Here is a 17,688-nt window from a genome sequence, read left to right as displayed (position 1 = left end):
AAATAGCGCTCCAAGCTACCAAACACATATATGTTTATAGGCTATTTCTAAATTAATATATGTTTGCATCCAAGCATATTATATTTACAAACATTTTATGTCCCAAACATAATATGTTCTAACATATTAACATATATGTCCCAAACATGTTATGCTAGTTTATGAACATTATATGCTTGCACTCAAAAATATTGTGTTTAAAAATTTGTGTTCCAAACATATAATATTTATAGCCAAACATATGAAAAACAGTCTTTTTCAACCGTGTAGAGAAGAGGTTTTGTTATATTTGTAATGTGTGTGTGTGTATGTTTATGTTTGCAACAACCTCCATCGACATCAGTCCGTGGTATACCTACGAATATTCTTACTCAGATCTAGTGTTACCTAATTTCGCTTTTTTCCCCTTTATTGTATAATAAATGTATATGCGCACATTTTTCAACCAAAATTGAAACTATCCATAATTTTAATTAAATTTTCGAGAACTAATATCAGAAATAAGAGAATGCTAGGATATAGTACAATAGTAAAGCAAATATGAATGTCCTTACACTGAAAAAAGCATGCCCGGTTCCAAAGATTTTGTCTTTACTTTAACAGTTTGGGTAGTAATTCCGAGCCAAAGAAGCGGAGAATACATGTAAGGATACTTTAAAGACGTAATTCTCTTTTAAATTTGGGGGTTATGTAATTGCTTCTAGGAAGCAAATGTTAATTTTTCATTTTTTTCGTCAGTTGTTATCAAAATCCTTTAAAAACGAGTTAACGAGTTATTTTTTTTTCCATATTAAGACTCGACTTCCAGTAGAAATTATGCTATGTTTCAAGTAAAAAGCGTCTTTAAAATAAAGTGTTGAAAAACATGTCTTATTTTTTAACGATTTTTTGCTTTGTAGGCAAGATGCAAAAAGGAAACAAATTTAAAGACAATTTTATTAATTTTAAAGAATTTTTCTTAATTATTAAAGTCACGTTGACCTTACCTCAAACATTTTATCTTTCATGTTATGATACACATTTTTAAGTAAAATCACTTAATTATAAGGACATTACAACTTCATTCAAAAGTTTATTGCTTTTTGGACAAGAAAAAAAAACTTTATTTTAGAGAAATGCGTCTTCCATGTTAAGCAAAATTTGCATTCTTATTCTAAGGACATTGAATCTTTGACTTCACGACAATATTTTTTTCAGTGTAGAAAACTAAAAAATTAAATATAAATAAGATCGTTTAATTGCATTTATTTGACGTTCATTACAAACATCTTTGTAGTAATACGGGATGAAATTGATCGAAAGTACTGTTGTTACTTTTACAACACATACTAGAGATATATTTTGACATTTGCCGTTTTTGAAAACAATTACTAAAAAAACACGTTGTGTATTCCCCAATGTACGTACGTACAAAAATACATATCGTACAGTTTAAACGTTTACTCACACTACGCTAAGTACTAGCTAAATTTGAAATTACCTACACAGTGTAATTTCAAAGTTACACATTTCATTCAAGTAATATTTTATTCGGAGCGGAGCGGTTTTTCATTTGGAAACCGCTCCGCTCCCGCTCCGGATTTTAGAAATGCCGCTCCCGCTCCGCTCCCGCTCCGGCAAAAAAAGGGCTTGCTCCGCTCCTCTCCGCTCCGGATCCCTGCTTTAAGTGCAAGAATATAATGTTCATAAACGAGTATAACATGTTTGTGGCATATATGTTAATATGTTAGAACATATAAAGGGTGATTCTTTTGAGGTTAGGATTTTCATGCATTAGTATTTGACAGATCACGTGGGATTTCAGACATGGTGTCAAAGAGAAAGATACTCAGTATGCTTTGACATTTCATCATGAATAGACGAACGATCTGCCACAACGTCGAATTTTCAGTGAATGGGCCCTAGAAAAGTTGGCAGAAAATCCGCTTTTTTATCGAGAAATTTTGTTCAGCGATGAGGCTCATTTCTGGTTGAATGGCTACGTAAATAAGCAAAATTGCCGCATTTGGAGTGAAGAGCAACCAGAAGCCGTTCAAGAACTGCCCATGCATCCCGAAAAATGCACTGTTTGGTGTGGTTTGTACGCTGGTGGAATCATTGGACCGTATTTTTTCAAAGATGCTGTTGGACGCAACGTTACGGTGAATGGCGATCGCTATCGTTCGATGCTAACAAACTTTTTGTTGCCAAAAATGGAAGAACTGAACTTGGTTGACATGTGGTTTCAACAAGATGGCGCTACATGCCACACAGCTCGCGATTCTATGGCCATTTTGAGGGAAAACTTCGGAGAACAATTCATCTCAAGAAATGGACCGGTAAGTTGGCCACCAAGATCATGCGATTTGACGCCTTTAGACTATTTTTTGTGGGGCTACGTCAAGTCTAAAGTCTACAGAAATAAGCCAGCAACTATTCCAGCTTTGGAAGACAACATTTCCGAAGAAATTCGGGCTATTCCGGCCGAAATGCTCGAAAAAGTTGCCCAAAATTGGACTTTCCGAATGGACCACCTAAGACGCAGCCGCGGTCAACATTTAAATGAAATTATCTTCAAAAAGTAAATGTCATGGACCAATCTAACGTTTCAAATAAAGAACCGATGAGATTTTGCAAATTTTATGCGTTTTTTTTAAAAAAAAAGTTATCAAGCTCTTAACAAATCACCCTTTATATTTGGGAGATTACATTTCCTTAAATATTATGTCTCTGCATGCAAACATATATTAATTCAGAAATAGCCAATTACAACATATACGTGTTTAGAAAGAGAGACCTAGAGAGTATGCTGCAAGCAAAATAATGTAAGTAACCAATTGGCGACTTGAAAATATATATACACAAAGAAAATCTCATTAAAATTTTTTACTACCAGTGTATGCCCTAAGGTGAAACATAATATGTTTGAACAATACAAACAATATTTTGTTTGGACCAATCCGGAAAATATATATGCTTGAAGCAAAATATGTTTGGGGTATATGTTACAGAAGCGATTTTTTTGAGGGGTCTTTTTCGTCCGTGTGTAAACCCGATTGGAGACAATCAAAATTTGCACTATTTGCAGATAACAAAGTGGGAATCCAAACTAGCTTTTCGAATCTTTTCTTTTGCTGGGTTACTACAGTTATAGAGAACTAAGAAATAGGGTCACTGGGTGCTCGTGATGGCCTGTATAAACCAGTATTTTATACCCACCATCATAGAATGGTGGTGGTAACACATCGAAATATCGATTTCCGACTATATAAAGTATATATTCTTGATCAGGGAGAAATTGTAAGACGATATAAGCATATCTGTCTGTCTGTCTGTTGTAATCACACTACAGTCTTCAATAATGGCGCGATCGTCCTGAAAGTTGGCACATATTCGTCTTTTGTCTGCACGCAAGCCGAGTTCGAAGATGGGCTACATCGGTCCAGGTTTTGATATAGCTCCCATATAAACGGATCGTTCGATTTGGGTCTTGGGCTTCTGGAAACCGTAGTTTTTATTCAATTTGCCTGAAATTGGAAATATAGAGATATTTTAGGACCATAAATAGGTGTGCCGAAAGTGGTGTGTATCGGTCCATGCTTTTGTATAGCCCCCATATAGCCCGATCTCCTGATTTGACTTCTTGGGCTTCTAGATACAAATTAAAAATCTAGAGTTATTTTGCACTTATCAAATGGTGTAAATTTGTATGAGATTTACCTGAAATTCAAAATCAAGAGGTATTTTTCGTCCACATATAAGTAAGCCGAATATGGGGCGTATAGATCGATTTTGATATACCACCCAAAGAGACCGTTCTCCCGATTTGACTTGGAGACACCGCCGGATTTTCAAAATTTAGAGATATTTTCGGCCCGTGAATAGGCGTAGCGAATATGGTGTCGATCGGTCCATGATTTGGTATAGCTTCCATGTGTTAAGTATCCCGATTTCCATGTTGGCATATATGTTTGCTTGGCAGAGTATCTGTCATCAAGTCCACCTGAAATTCTATATATGTATTTTCAAGTAACCTAACGAAGAGTTTTCTACGGAAACAATTATATTTTTTGATTCATGATAGTGGGTATTTAAAATTCGGCCTGGCCGAATTTACGGCCGTATATACTTGTTTATCATTTCATTTGATTTTAGCTTCACCGCAGAGGCAAGATGTATATTTTCTTACTGCTCTAACATACTATATAATTATTGTGTTTCTACTAAAATGTGGCAAGTAACATATTAACAAAATCATATGGCATTAGTCCAACTTCTTTGCGAAAAAGCTAATAAAATCTTAATCAAACTTCGGACTACTACTTACTTTAGTGTATTCGCAATTAACCATACGAACAAGTGCCAATACCCCAGAGTCTAGTTAATATTCATGATGTGTCGAAACTGTTACACGTGATAATGTTGTGTTTACTGGATAGACAAAAAAGAAAGCAACGAAAGAATTGCAATGTCTTTTGGGTGCTATTACAAAACTATCAACCCTAACCTACTATTTTTCTTATACTGATTATAATAAAATGGTGGTGACTTTTATGTGGGATATTTCGTGAAAAATCGCAAAATAATCAATCACAAAATTATGCACTGTTTGCGAAAACAGATTTTGGAATGTGAGGTATATCTCAATATATATATAAATATAGTTGCCATAAATTTGGTCCTGAAATTTGACTTCTTGAGCAATAAATCACATAGTGGACAGGGTATAATAACTTCAATTTATTTCAAAATATGCCAGTGTGAAATACTGAATCAAGACTCCATAATATATTTGCTAATCGATTCATAATAACCTTTTGAATAGATCTAGCCCATGGTGTCCGTCTGTCGAAATAGTTTTCCAATTTTGATGAAATATTTACAAGTATATATGGCCGTAAGTTCGGCCAGGCCGAAGTTTATGTACCCTCCACCATGGATTGCGTAGAAACATCTTCTAAACACTGCCATCCACAATCGATCTACTTGAGTTGCGGTAACGATAGCTGATGGCAATGTATCTTAAAACCTCCTAACACCGTCTTCTAAATTGTAAGTAAGTCCATACGTGGTATATATTAAATCAAAAAAGACCGATTAGATACGTATATAATTCAGTTTGACAAAATTTTCTATAGAAATAAAATTTTGACAAAACTGTCTATAGAAACAAAGTTTTGTTTATTCAGTCTATAGGGCTTTGCCCAAATAAATTTGACAAACATTCTTTTCCTCTGTTGGTTAAGCTACACTTGTAGTTTAGTCAATGTATGGTTTTAAGCTGCAATAAAAAACAACAACAATGCTTAAAGAACAAAACCAACAATAACAAAAGAGAAATAAAATTGTGACAAAATTTTCTATAGAAATAAAATGTTGAAAAAATTTTCTAACAAATAAAATTTTGACAAAATTTTCTATAAAACAAAAATTTTGACAAAATTTTCAATAGAAACAAAAATTTTGAAAAAATTTTCTATAAAAATAAAATTTTAACAAAATGTTCTATAGAAATAAAATTTTACAAAATTGTCTATAAAATTAAATTTTGACAAAATTTTCGATAGAAACAAAATTTTGACAAAATTTTCTATTGAAATAAAATTTTGACAAAATTTTCTTTGGAAAAACAATTTTGACAAAATTTTCTATAAAAAATAAAATTTTGACAAAATCTTCTTTAGAAATAAAATTTTGAAAAAATAAATAAAATTTTGACAAAATTTTCTATAAAACTAAAATTTTGACAAAATTTTCTATAGAAATAAAATTTTAACAAAATGTCCTATAGAAATAAAATTTTACAAAATTGTCTATAAAATTAATTTTTGACAAAATTTTCTATAGAAACAAAATTTTGACAAAATTTTCTATTGAAATAAAATTTTGACAAAATTTTCTTTGGAAAAACAATTTTGACAAAATTTTCCATAAAAAATAAAATTTTGACAAAATCTTCTTTAGAAATAAAATTTTGAAAAAATTTTCTATATAAATAAAATTTTGACAAAATTTTCTATAAAACTAAAATTTTGACAAAATTTTCTATAGAAATAAAATTTTAACAAAATGTCTATAGAAATAAAATTTTACAAAATTGTCTATAAAATTAATTTTTGACAAAATTTTCTATAGAAACAAATTTTGACAAAATTTTCTATAGAAATAAATTTTGACAAAATTTTCTATAGAAATAAAATTTTAACAAAATTGTCTATAGAAATAAAATTTTGACAAATTTTTCTTTAGAAATAAAATTTTGACAAAATCTTTTATACAAATAAAATTTTGACAAATTTTCTATAGAAATAAAATTTAGAAGAAAATTTCTATAGAAATAAAATTTTGAAAAAATTTTCTATGGAAATAAAATTTTGACGAAATTTTCTATAGAAATAAAATTTTGATAAAACTTTCTATAAAAATAAAATTTTGACAAAATTTTCTATAGAAATAAAATTTTGAAAAAATTGTCTATAATTTTTTTTTTTAAATTTTCTATAGAAATAAAATTTTGAAAAAATTTGCTATAAAAATAAAATTTTACAAAATTTTCTAAAGAAATAAATTTTTAACAAAATTTTCTATACGAGTAAAATTTGGACAAAAATTTCTATAGAAATAACATTTTGACAAAATGTTCTATTGAAATAAAATATTTAGAAAATTGTCTATAGAAATAAAATTTTAACAAAATGTTTTTTAGAAATAAAATTTTGACAAAATCTTTTACACAAATAAAATTTTGACAAATTTTCTACAGAAATAAAATTTTGATTAAATTAAAAAAAAAATGAACAAAATATTTTATAGAAATAAATTTTTGACAAAATTTTTAATAGAAATAAAATTTTGACAAAATTTTCTATTGAAATAAAATTTTGACAAAATTTTCTTTGGAAAAACAATTTTGACAAAATTTTCTATAAAAAATAAAATTTTGACAAAATTTTCTATAAAAATAAAATTTTGACAAAATTTTCTATAGAAAAAAAAATTTTGAAAAAATTTTCTATAAAACTAAAATTTTGACAAAATTTTCTATAGAAACAAAATTTTAACAAAATGTCCTATAGAAATAAAATTTTACAAAATTGTCTATAAAATTAATTTTTGACAAAATTTTCTATTGAAATAAAATTTTGACAAAATTTTCTATAGAAATAAAATTTTGACAAAATTTTCTATAGAAATAAAATTTTGACAAAATTTTCTATAGAAATAAAATTTTAACAAAATTGTCTATAGAAATAAAATTTTGACAAAATTTTCTTTAGAAATAAAATTTTGACAAAATCTTTTATACAAATAAAATGTTGAAAAATTTTCTATAGAAATAAAATTTTGAAGAAAATTTCTATAGAAATAAAATGTTGACGAAATTTTCTATAGAAATAAAAGTTTGATAAAACTTTCTATAAAAATAACATTTTGACAAAATTTTCTATAGAAGTAAAATTTTGAAAAAATTTTCTATATTTTTTTTTTTTTAATTTTCTATAGAAATAAAATTTTGAAAAAATTTGCTATAGAAATAAAATTTTACAAAATTGTCTATAAAATTAAATTTTGTTAAAATTTTATATAGAAGTAAAATTTGGACAACATTTTCCATAGAAATAACATTTTGACAAAATGTTCTATAGAAATAAAATTTTAACACAATTTTTTTTAGAAATATAATTTTGACAAAATCTTTTAAACAAATAAAATTTTGACAAATTTTCTACAGAAATAAAATTTTGATTAAATTAAAAAAAAATTAACAAAATATTTAATAGAAATAAAATTTTGACAGAATTTTCTATGGAAATAAAATTTTTTGTTTGGTAGCAGGGATCCGGAGCGGAGCGTGGAGCGGAGCGGAGCAAGCCCTTTTTTAGCCGGAGCGGGAGCGGAGCGGGAGCGGCATTTCTAAAATCCGGAGCGGAGCGGGAGCGGAGCGGTTTCCAAATGAAAAACCGCTCCGCTCCGAATAAAATATTACATGAATGAAATGTGTAACTTTGGTAGCAGGGATCCGGAGCGGAGCGTGGAGCGGAGCGGAGCAAGCCCTTTTTTAGCCGGAGCGGGAGCGGAGCGGGAGCGGCATTTCTAAAATCCGGAGCGGAGCGGGAGCGGAGCGGTTTCCAAATGAAAAACCGCTCCGCTCCGAATAAAATATTACATGAATGAAATGTGTAACTTTGAAATTACACTGTGTAGGTAATTTCAAATTTAGCTAGTACGTAGTGTGAGCAAACGTTTAAAATGTACGATATGTATTTTTGTACGTACGTACATTGGGGAAAACACAACGTGTTTTTTTAGTAATTGTTTTCAAAAACGGCAAATGTCAAAATATATCTCTAGTATGTGTTGTATTACTACAAAGATGGTTGTAATGAACGTCAAATAAATGCAATTAAACGATCTTATTTATATTTATTTTTTTAGTTTTCTACACTGAAAAAAATATTGTCGTGAAGTCAAAGATGCCATGTCCTTAGAATAAGAATGCAAATTTTGCTTAACATGGAAGACGCATTTCTCTAAAATAAAGTTTTTTCTTGTCCAAAAGGCAATAAACTTTTGAATGAAGTTGTACTGTCCTTATAATTAAGTGATTTTACTTAAAAATGTGTATCATAACATGAAAGATAAAATTTTTGAGGTAAGGTCAACGTGACTTTAATAATTAAGAAAAATTCTTTAAAATTAATAAAATTTGCTTTAAATTTTTTGCATCTCAAAAAATCGTTAAAAAATAAGACATGTTTTTCAAGACTTTATTTTAAAGACGCTTTTTACTTGAAACATAGCATAATTTCTACTGGAAGTCTAGTCTTAATATGGAAAAAAATAATTCGTTAACTCGTTTTTAAAGGATTTTGATAACAACTGACGAAAAAAATCTAAAAAAATGAAAAATTAACATTTGCTTCCTAGAATCAAGTACATAACCCCCAAATTTAAAAGAGAATTACGTCTTTAAAGTATCCTTACTTGTATTCTCCGCTTCTTTGGCTCGGAATTAATACCCAAACTGTTAAAGTAAAGACAAAATCTTTGGAACCGGGCATGCTTTTTTTCAGTGTAAGGACATTCATATTTGCTTTACTATTGTACTATATCCTAGCATTCTCTTATTTCTGATATTAGTTCTCGAAAATTTAATTAAAATTATGGATAGTTTCAATTTTGGTTGAAAAATGTGCGCATATACATTTATTATACAATAAAGGGGAAAAAAGCGAAATTAGGTAACACTAGATCTGAGTAAGAATATTCGTAGGTATACCACGGACTGATGTCGATGGAGGTTGTTGCAAACATAAACATACACACACACATTACAAATATAACAAAACCTCTTCTCTACGTCTGTTGCAAAACAAAAAAAAAACTTTCGGAGAGTAGTTACTTCTACTCTGTGTATAGACTTTCAATTCCAATCAGCGTTGCCGTTTTGCTCCGATCGGACCAAAATTGGTCCAAAAGATTTCTAATTTTTAAATTTGGTCCGATGGTCAGACCAAACAGAATTTGGTCCATTTTGGTCCATTTTCATAAATTTGGTTTCTATCACATATTAAATAGTAGATGGTGCACCGCCAAGAATATTGTCGGGAGGCCAAATACTTCACATGCTTCAAATACGAATTTTGCTTAGAATAGAAGACGTATTTCTCTGAAAAAAGTTTTTCCTTGTCTAAAAGTCTCTAAACTTTTCAATGAAGTCTGTTTATCCTTATAGCTAAATGATTCGACATAAAAATGTGTATCCTAACATGAATGCAAATTTCGTTTTAATGAAGTCAAAATGGATTTAATATTTCTGAAAAAATCTTCAAAATTAATAAAATGTTTCAACACATTGTTTTAAAATCATTATACCCTAAACCACATAGTGGTTAGGGTATAATAAGTTTGATCTGCCAAAAAATGTGCCTACAACAAATATTGATTTTAGACCCCATAAAATATATACCGATCGACTAAGAATCACCTCCTGAGTCGATCTAGCGCTTGGTGTCCGTCTGTCCATCCGTCCGTCTGTCCATGTATTTGTTGTTCACAGGATTTCGGTCGCAATTATTAACCGATTTTGATGAAATTTGGTACAGGGAGTTTTTTTTGGGCACAAGGACGTTATTGAATTTGGAAGAAATCGGATCAAATTTAGATATAGCTCCCATATATATGTATTGCCCGATTTCGACAAATGGGGTCACGTTGCACTTTTTTACTAACCGATCGTCGTCAAATTTAGCACAAAATAATCTTCTGTATCACCCTTTAAGTCTGAAAATTTCATCGAAATCGGTTAAGATTTAGATATAGGTCCCATATATATGTATCGCCCGATTTTGCCAAATTAGGTCATAAAACCCTTATTTATCAACCGATCTTACTCAAAGTTGGCGAAATGTAATCTTCTATAGCACTAACTATATGTGCAAAAAATCATCGAAATCGGTTCAGATTTAGCTATAGCTCCCATATATGTACCGCCCGATTTTTCTAAATAAAATAAAACTCAATTGAACAAATAATACAATGTTTGTACTATAATTTTCTCGAAGAGGAGCGGAGCGGAGCGGAGCGATTTTTTTTTCTCGGAGCGGAGCGTGGAGCGGAGCGGTTTTTTTTTCTCCGGAGCGGTAGCGGAGCGGAACGAAAAAAATGGACCGCTCCGGATCCCTGTTTGGTAGTGTTACAAACACTTTGTGCCACCAAATAAACAGCATTAGCTTCTTTCTATAGATATTACGTATTGAGGCAGATGATATAAACGAAGGGGCCGAGATTTTTGATTAAAGAGACATTTTTTTATGGAAAAATTTTTGTTTTTCGAAGAAACTGTAACCATAGAATAACGTTTGCTATATTATTTTTCCAAACCTATTTTGTTAGCGCGTGGTTTATATTTGGCTTATCTAATATGATTGTGACAATCCTGTTTCTTCTATGATTGTATCAGATGGGTTATAGATGGAAAAGCCCATAACATATATTCACATTTCATCTTTCTAAATTAATTGATTAAAAAGCGTAGCCGACAAAACATGCCAGTTTTGACGCCAAAATCATAAATAGTACACACCATGAGATGTTCTTCCATGCACTGCAAAATTCCATCAAATTATCAGTGTTCACAAAATGATGAATATTGGCATGATGGTTGTTTCATTTCATGCAGGAACTTTCTAAATCACCGACTTAAGTACTTGGTAATTATTGCAATGATTTATGTTTAGCTTTTATGATTTCATGTCCTATGCTGGAGTTGAGCACAACCCTCGACATAAAAACAGACGAAGGTGTACCCTATCTTAAACTGTCAAGACTGCCAAATCTTCAGAACTATAAATTACTTTAAGACTGGTATGCTATTTTCATTAAAGTAAGCGTTAGCCTTGTCCACTTTCACTTGGGACAACCATATACTATCTACCCCTATGTGATGAGATTTTGTTTTCCTACGTTTTCTACGACGACTTAAAGTACGTGTATTTATTCGTTTTATACACCCGAAAGAGATAAATTTATTTATAATACCCTGAAAAAAATATTGTCGTAAGGCCAAAGAATTTATGTCCTTAGAATACGAGTGCGAATTTAGCTTAGCAAAGACGACGCATTTCTCTATTATAAAATCTCTTTCCTGGTCCACAGGTCTAAACACTTTTCAATGAAGTCAATTTGTCCTTAAAGTTAAGTGATTCACCTTAAAACTGGGTATCGTTACGTGGAAAAAATTAACATTTCCGTAAGAAAAACATTTCGAATAAATACCAAAAATATTGTACAAGATTCCCAGCAAAAAAATTTGGAAGTTCTTCTTAAGTCACAACTTTAAAAGCACTTCTAAAAATGTCCTCCCACAGATGTTCTTTATTTTAACTGCACTGGAATTACGGACTGATATGGACCATTTTTGGCATGGTTGTTAAATATCATATACTACCACCACGTACCAAATTTCAACCAGATCGGACGAATTTTGCTTCTCCAAAAGGCACCGGAGGTCAAATCTGGGGATCGGTTTATATGGGGGCTATATATAATTATGGACTCATATGAACCAATTCCTGCATGGTTGTTGGATACCATATACTAACACCACGTACCAAATTTCAACCGAATCGGATGAATTTTGCTCTTCCAAGGGGCTCTGGAGGTCAAATCTGGGGATCGGTTTATATGGGGCCTATATATAATTATGGACCGATTTCGACAAGTTTTTGCATGGGTTTTTGAGGCCATATATTAACACCACGTACCAAATTTCAATGAATCTGATGAATTTTGGTCTTCCAAGAGGCTTCGGAAGTCAAATCTTGGGATCGGTTTATATGGGGGCTATATATAATTATGGACTGATATGGACCAATTTTTGCATGGTCATTAGAGACCATATACTAACACCATGTATCAAACTTCAGCCGGATTGGATGAAATTTGCGTCTCTTAGAGGATCTGCAAGCCAAATTTGGGGGTCCGTTCTCCAAAAGGCACCGGAGGTCAAATCTGGGGAATCGGTTTATATGGGGGTTATATATAATTATGGACTGATATGAACCAATTCCTGCATGGTTGTAGGATACCATATACTAACATCACGTACCAAATTTCAACCGAATCGGATGAACTTTGCTCTTCCAAGAGGCTCCGGAGGTCAAATCTGGTGATCGGTTTATATGGGGCCTATATAATTATAGACCGATGTGGACCAATTTTTGTATGGTTATTAGAGACCATATACTTACACCATGTACCAAATTCCAGTCGGATCAAATGAAATTTGCTTTTCTTAGAGGCTCCGAAAGCCAAATCGGGGGATCGGTTTATATGGGGGCTATATATAATTATTGACCGATATGGACCGATTTTTGCATGGTTGTTAAAGACCATATACTAACTTCATATACCAAATTTCAGCCGGATCGGATGAAATTTCCTTCTCTTCAAGGGTCTGCAAGCCAAATTTGGGGTTCCGTTTATATGGGGGCTATACGTAAAAATGGACCGATATGGCCCATTTGCAATACCATCCGACCTACATCAATAACAACTACTTGTGCCAAGTTTCAAGTCGATAGCTTGTTTCGTTCGGAAGTTAGCGTGATTTCAACAGACGGACGGACATGCTCAAATCGACTCAGAATTTCACCACGACCCAGAATATATATACTTTATGGGGTCTTAGAGCAATATTTCGATGTGTTACAAACGGAATGACAAAGATTATGATTATGAATAAATATTGAATTGAATTGAAATTGAATCACAAAGTTAATATAACATACCCCCCATCCTATGGTGGAGGGTATAAAAAGGATTGATTCAAATTTTTTTCCTATACGCAAAACTCAAATCTAAAAGAGAGTTTTGTCTTAAATCTATCCTTACTTCATTCCTACCATTCGAAATTTAATTCATCTTACGTTTTGCCCCCAGTAGTATACAAAAATTTCTTTGAGTGTATAATACAAAATATCCCTTTAATACGGTAGCAATTTTTTCTCAATTTTAGTGCAATATGTTAAAGTTGTCTCGCACATACCAATATTAGTTAGCTCAAACTGGGGGATAGTCTACTCATTAAAGTATTCTCCTATCCAACGAAATAAGTAATTATGTATCTATGTTACTGAAATTTGTACCATTTGTCCGAGTGTACCATGGCATACGACGAGATGTATATTACAGCAATGTGGGTGCTGTAATCGAATCTATCCGAAGTAATGACATGTGGCATGGTTACATACTTAAGGCAAGCTGACGGACACCATTAATTGGACTCACGAAATAATAATAAAAGCTCATAAGACATGAATGGGGGGGGGGGGTTGTTGTCCATGAAAAATAAGGGATATCGCAAATAGTTATTGCGCAAATTATTGTTGCTGTATCCTGGTTCTGTATGAGCTAATATAGTGCAGTCCAAACAAGGATTTTGTATTGTATTCCTACATATAAGGGGATTTAGTAATACAACCATGTATGTGATCCGCATTAAAAGCGATGAACTAATGTGCTACCTACCAATTAACGGTGAAATAACAAAAAGGAGGCATGCACATTTTAATTATATCTAATTAAAACTTTGATGAAGAAGATCTTACTTATCAATTGAGTGATATATCGACTTTTGAAATGCATACGTTACACCCTAAAAAAAAATCGCTTCTGTACAATATACCCCAAACATATTTAGTTTCAAGCATATATATTTTCAGGATTGATCCAAACAAAAAATTATATGAAAAGATGATGTACAGTGGGAGAAAAGATGATTCAATTTGTAAGAGGAAAAATTCCTAAATGTTTTCTCCATAAGGAGTTAGCATAAAGGGCCCAAAATTGAGTTATCTCTCCCAGTCAGATCTATACTAAAGGCTGCGGAAAGGTTCATTCGCCCGAACCGAAACATGTACAGTCCAGGCGTGTATAGATTTGTATCTGGCGTTTTCTTTTCAATGGCTCTATTAACCATGTTCCTTAATCTATATCTGTTCATAAAGCTCGAAAAATAATTGTATAATTAGAAAAAATTTTTGTATTGTCCATAACAGGTTAACTGATAAGTCCCCGGTCTGACACATAGATGGCGTCGCTAGTATTAAATTTTTATATAGTACCAACCTTCAAATGATTCGTCTCAAAATTTGACGTCTGTAAGTAAATGAGTTTGTGAGATAGAGCGTCTTGTGTGAAGCAACTTTTGTTATTGTGAAAACAAGTAAGGAAAGTCTAAAGTCGGGCGGGGCCGACTATATTATACCCTGCACCACTTTGTAGATCTAAATTTTCGATACCATATCACATCTGTCAAATGTGTTGGGTGCTATATATAAAGGTTTGTCCCAAATACATACATTTAAATATCACTCGATTTGGACAGAATTTGATAGATTTTTACAAAATCTATAGACTCAAAATTTAAGTGATAGACTTTTACAAAATCTATAGACTCAAAATTTAAGATGGACTAGGGTGGAACAAAATGTTAGTAAAAAAATATGGGAAACATTTAAATCTGAAGCAATTTTAAGGAAACTTCGCAAAAGTTTATTTATGATTTAACGCTCGATATATATGAATTAGAAGTTTAAGAAAATTAGAGTAATTTTTTCAACTTTTCGACTAAGCAGTGGCGATTTTACAAGGAAAATGTTGGTATTTTGACCATTTTTGTCGAAATCAGAAAAACATATATATGGGAGCTATATCTAAATCTGAACCGATTTCAACCAAATTTGGCACGCATAGCTACAATGCTTATTCTACTCCTTGTGCAAAATTTCAATTAAATTGGAGTAAAAGATTGGCCTCTGTGGTCATATGAGTGTAAATCGGGCGAAAGCTATAAATGGGAGCTATATCTAAATCTGAACCGATTTCCACCAAATTTGACACACATAGCTATAATGCTAATTCTACCCCTGTGCAAAATTTCAACTAAATCGGAGCAAAAAATTGGCCTCTGTGGACAAAGGAGTGTAAATCGGGCGAAAGCTATATATGGGAGCTATATCTAACTCTGAACCGATTTGGATGATATTTTGCAAGTTTTTCGAGACTCATAAAATATTCGGATGTACGGAATTTGAGGAAGATCGGTTGATATACACGCCAATTATGACCAGATCGGTGAAAAATATATATGGCAGCTATATCTAAATCTGAACCGATGTTTTCCAAAATCAATAGGGATCGTCTTTGAGTCGAAACAGGACCCTATACCAAATTTTAGGACAATCGGATTAAAACTGCGAGCTGTACTTTGCACACAAAAATACATCAACAGACAGACAGACAGACAGACGGACAGACAGACGGACATCGCTAAATCGACTCAGAATTTAATTCTAAGACGATCGGTATACTAATCGACGGGTCTCACACTTTTCCTTCTTGACGTTACATACAAATGCACAAACTTATTATACCCTGTACCACAGTAGTGGTGAAGGGTATAAAAATGCAAAAAAAAAGGAATTTCGTGATTTGATAGAATACTGTTTTCTGAAGGGAAAACATACGGTGGAAGCAAAAACTTGGCTTGATAATGAGTTTCCGGACTCTGCCCAAGGGAAATCAACATTAATTGATTGGTATGCAAAATTCAAGCGTGGTGAAATGAGCACGGAGGACGGTGAACGCAGTGGACTTCCGAAAGAGGTGGTTACCGACGAAAACATCAAAAAAATCCAAAAAATGATTTTGAATGACCGTAAAATGAAGTTGATCGAGATAGCAGAGGCCTTAAATATATCAAAGGAACATGTTGGTCATATCATTCATCAATATTTGGATATGCGGAAGATCTGTGCAAAATGGGTGCCGTGCGAGCTCACATTTGACCAAAAACAACAACGTGTTAATGATTCTGAGCGGTGTTTGCAGCTGTTAACTCGTAATACACCCGAGCTTTTCCGTCGATATGTGACAATGGATGAAACATGGCTCCATCACTACACTCCTGAGTCCAATCGACAGTCGGCTGAGTGGACAGCGACCGGTGAACCGTCTCCGAAGCGTGGAAAGACTCAAAAGTCCGCTGGCAAAGTAATAGACTCTGTTTTTTGGGATGCGCATGGAATAATTTTTATCGATTAACTTGAGAAGGGAAAAACCATCAACAGTGACTATTATATGGCGTTATTGGAGCGTTTGAAGGTCGAAATCGCGGCAAAACGGCCCCATATGAAGAAGAAAAAAGTGTTGTTCCACCAAGACAACACACCGTGCCACAAGTCATTGAGAACGATGGCAAAAATTCATGAATTGGGCTTCGAATTGCTTCCCAACCCACCGTATTCTCCAGATCTGGCCCCCAACGACTTTTTCTTGTTCTCAGACCTCAAAAGGAAGCTCGCAGGGAAAAAAATTTGGCTGCAATGAAGAGGTGATCGCCGAAACTGAGGCCTATTTTGAGGCAAAAACGAAGGAGTACGACCAACATGGTATCAAAAAATTGGAAGGTCGTTATAATCGTTGTATCGCTCTTGAAGGGAAATATGTTGAATAATAAAAACGAATTTAGAAAAAATGTGTTTTCCTTTGTTAAACCGGGGACTTATCAGCCAAGCTGTTATGCTTGCACTTAAAAATGTTGTGTTAACAAATTGAGTTTCAAACATATAATTTTTACATCGAAACATATGAAAACAAGTAAGGAAAGTCTAAAGTCGGGCGGTGCCGACTATATTGTACCCTGCACCCCTTTGTAGGTCTAAATTTTCGATACCATATCACATCCGTCAAATGTGTTGGGGGTTATATATAAAGGTTTGTCCCAAATACATACATTTAAATATCACTCGATCTGGAAGAATTTGATAGACTTCTACAAAATCTATAGACTCAAAATTTAAGTCAGCTAATGCACTTCCACCCTAGTGGAATGTTAGTAAAAAATATGGGAAACGTTTAAATCTGAAGCAATTTTAAGAAAACTTCGAAAAAGTTTATTTATGATTTATCGCTCGATATATATGTATTAGAAGTTTAGGAAAATTAGAGTCATTTTTACAACTTTTCGACTAAGCAGTGGCGATTTTACAATTAAAATGTTGGTATTTTGACCATTTTTGTCGAAATCAGAAAAACATATATATGGGAGCTATATCTAAATCTGAACCGGTTTAAACCAAATTTGGCACACATAGCAACAATGCTTATTCTACTACCTGTGCAAAATTTCAACTAAATCGGAGT

The sequence above is a fragment of the Haematobia irritans genome, chromosome 4 (assembly GCF_050003625.1).
Source record: "Haematobia irritans isolate KBUSLIRL chromosome 4, ASM5000362v1, whole genome shotgun sequence".
NCBI lineage: Eukaryota > Metazoa > Arthropoda > Insecta > Diptera > Muscidae > Haematobia > Haematobia irritans.
The sequence above is the reverse complement of the archived record's forward strand: the minus strand, read 5'-3'. Positions refer to the sequence as shown.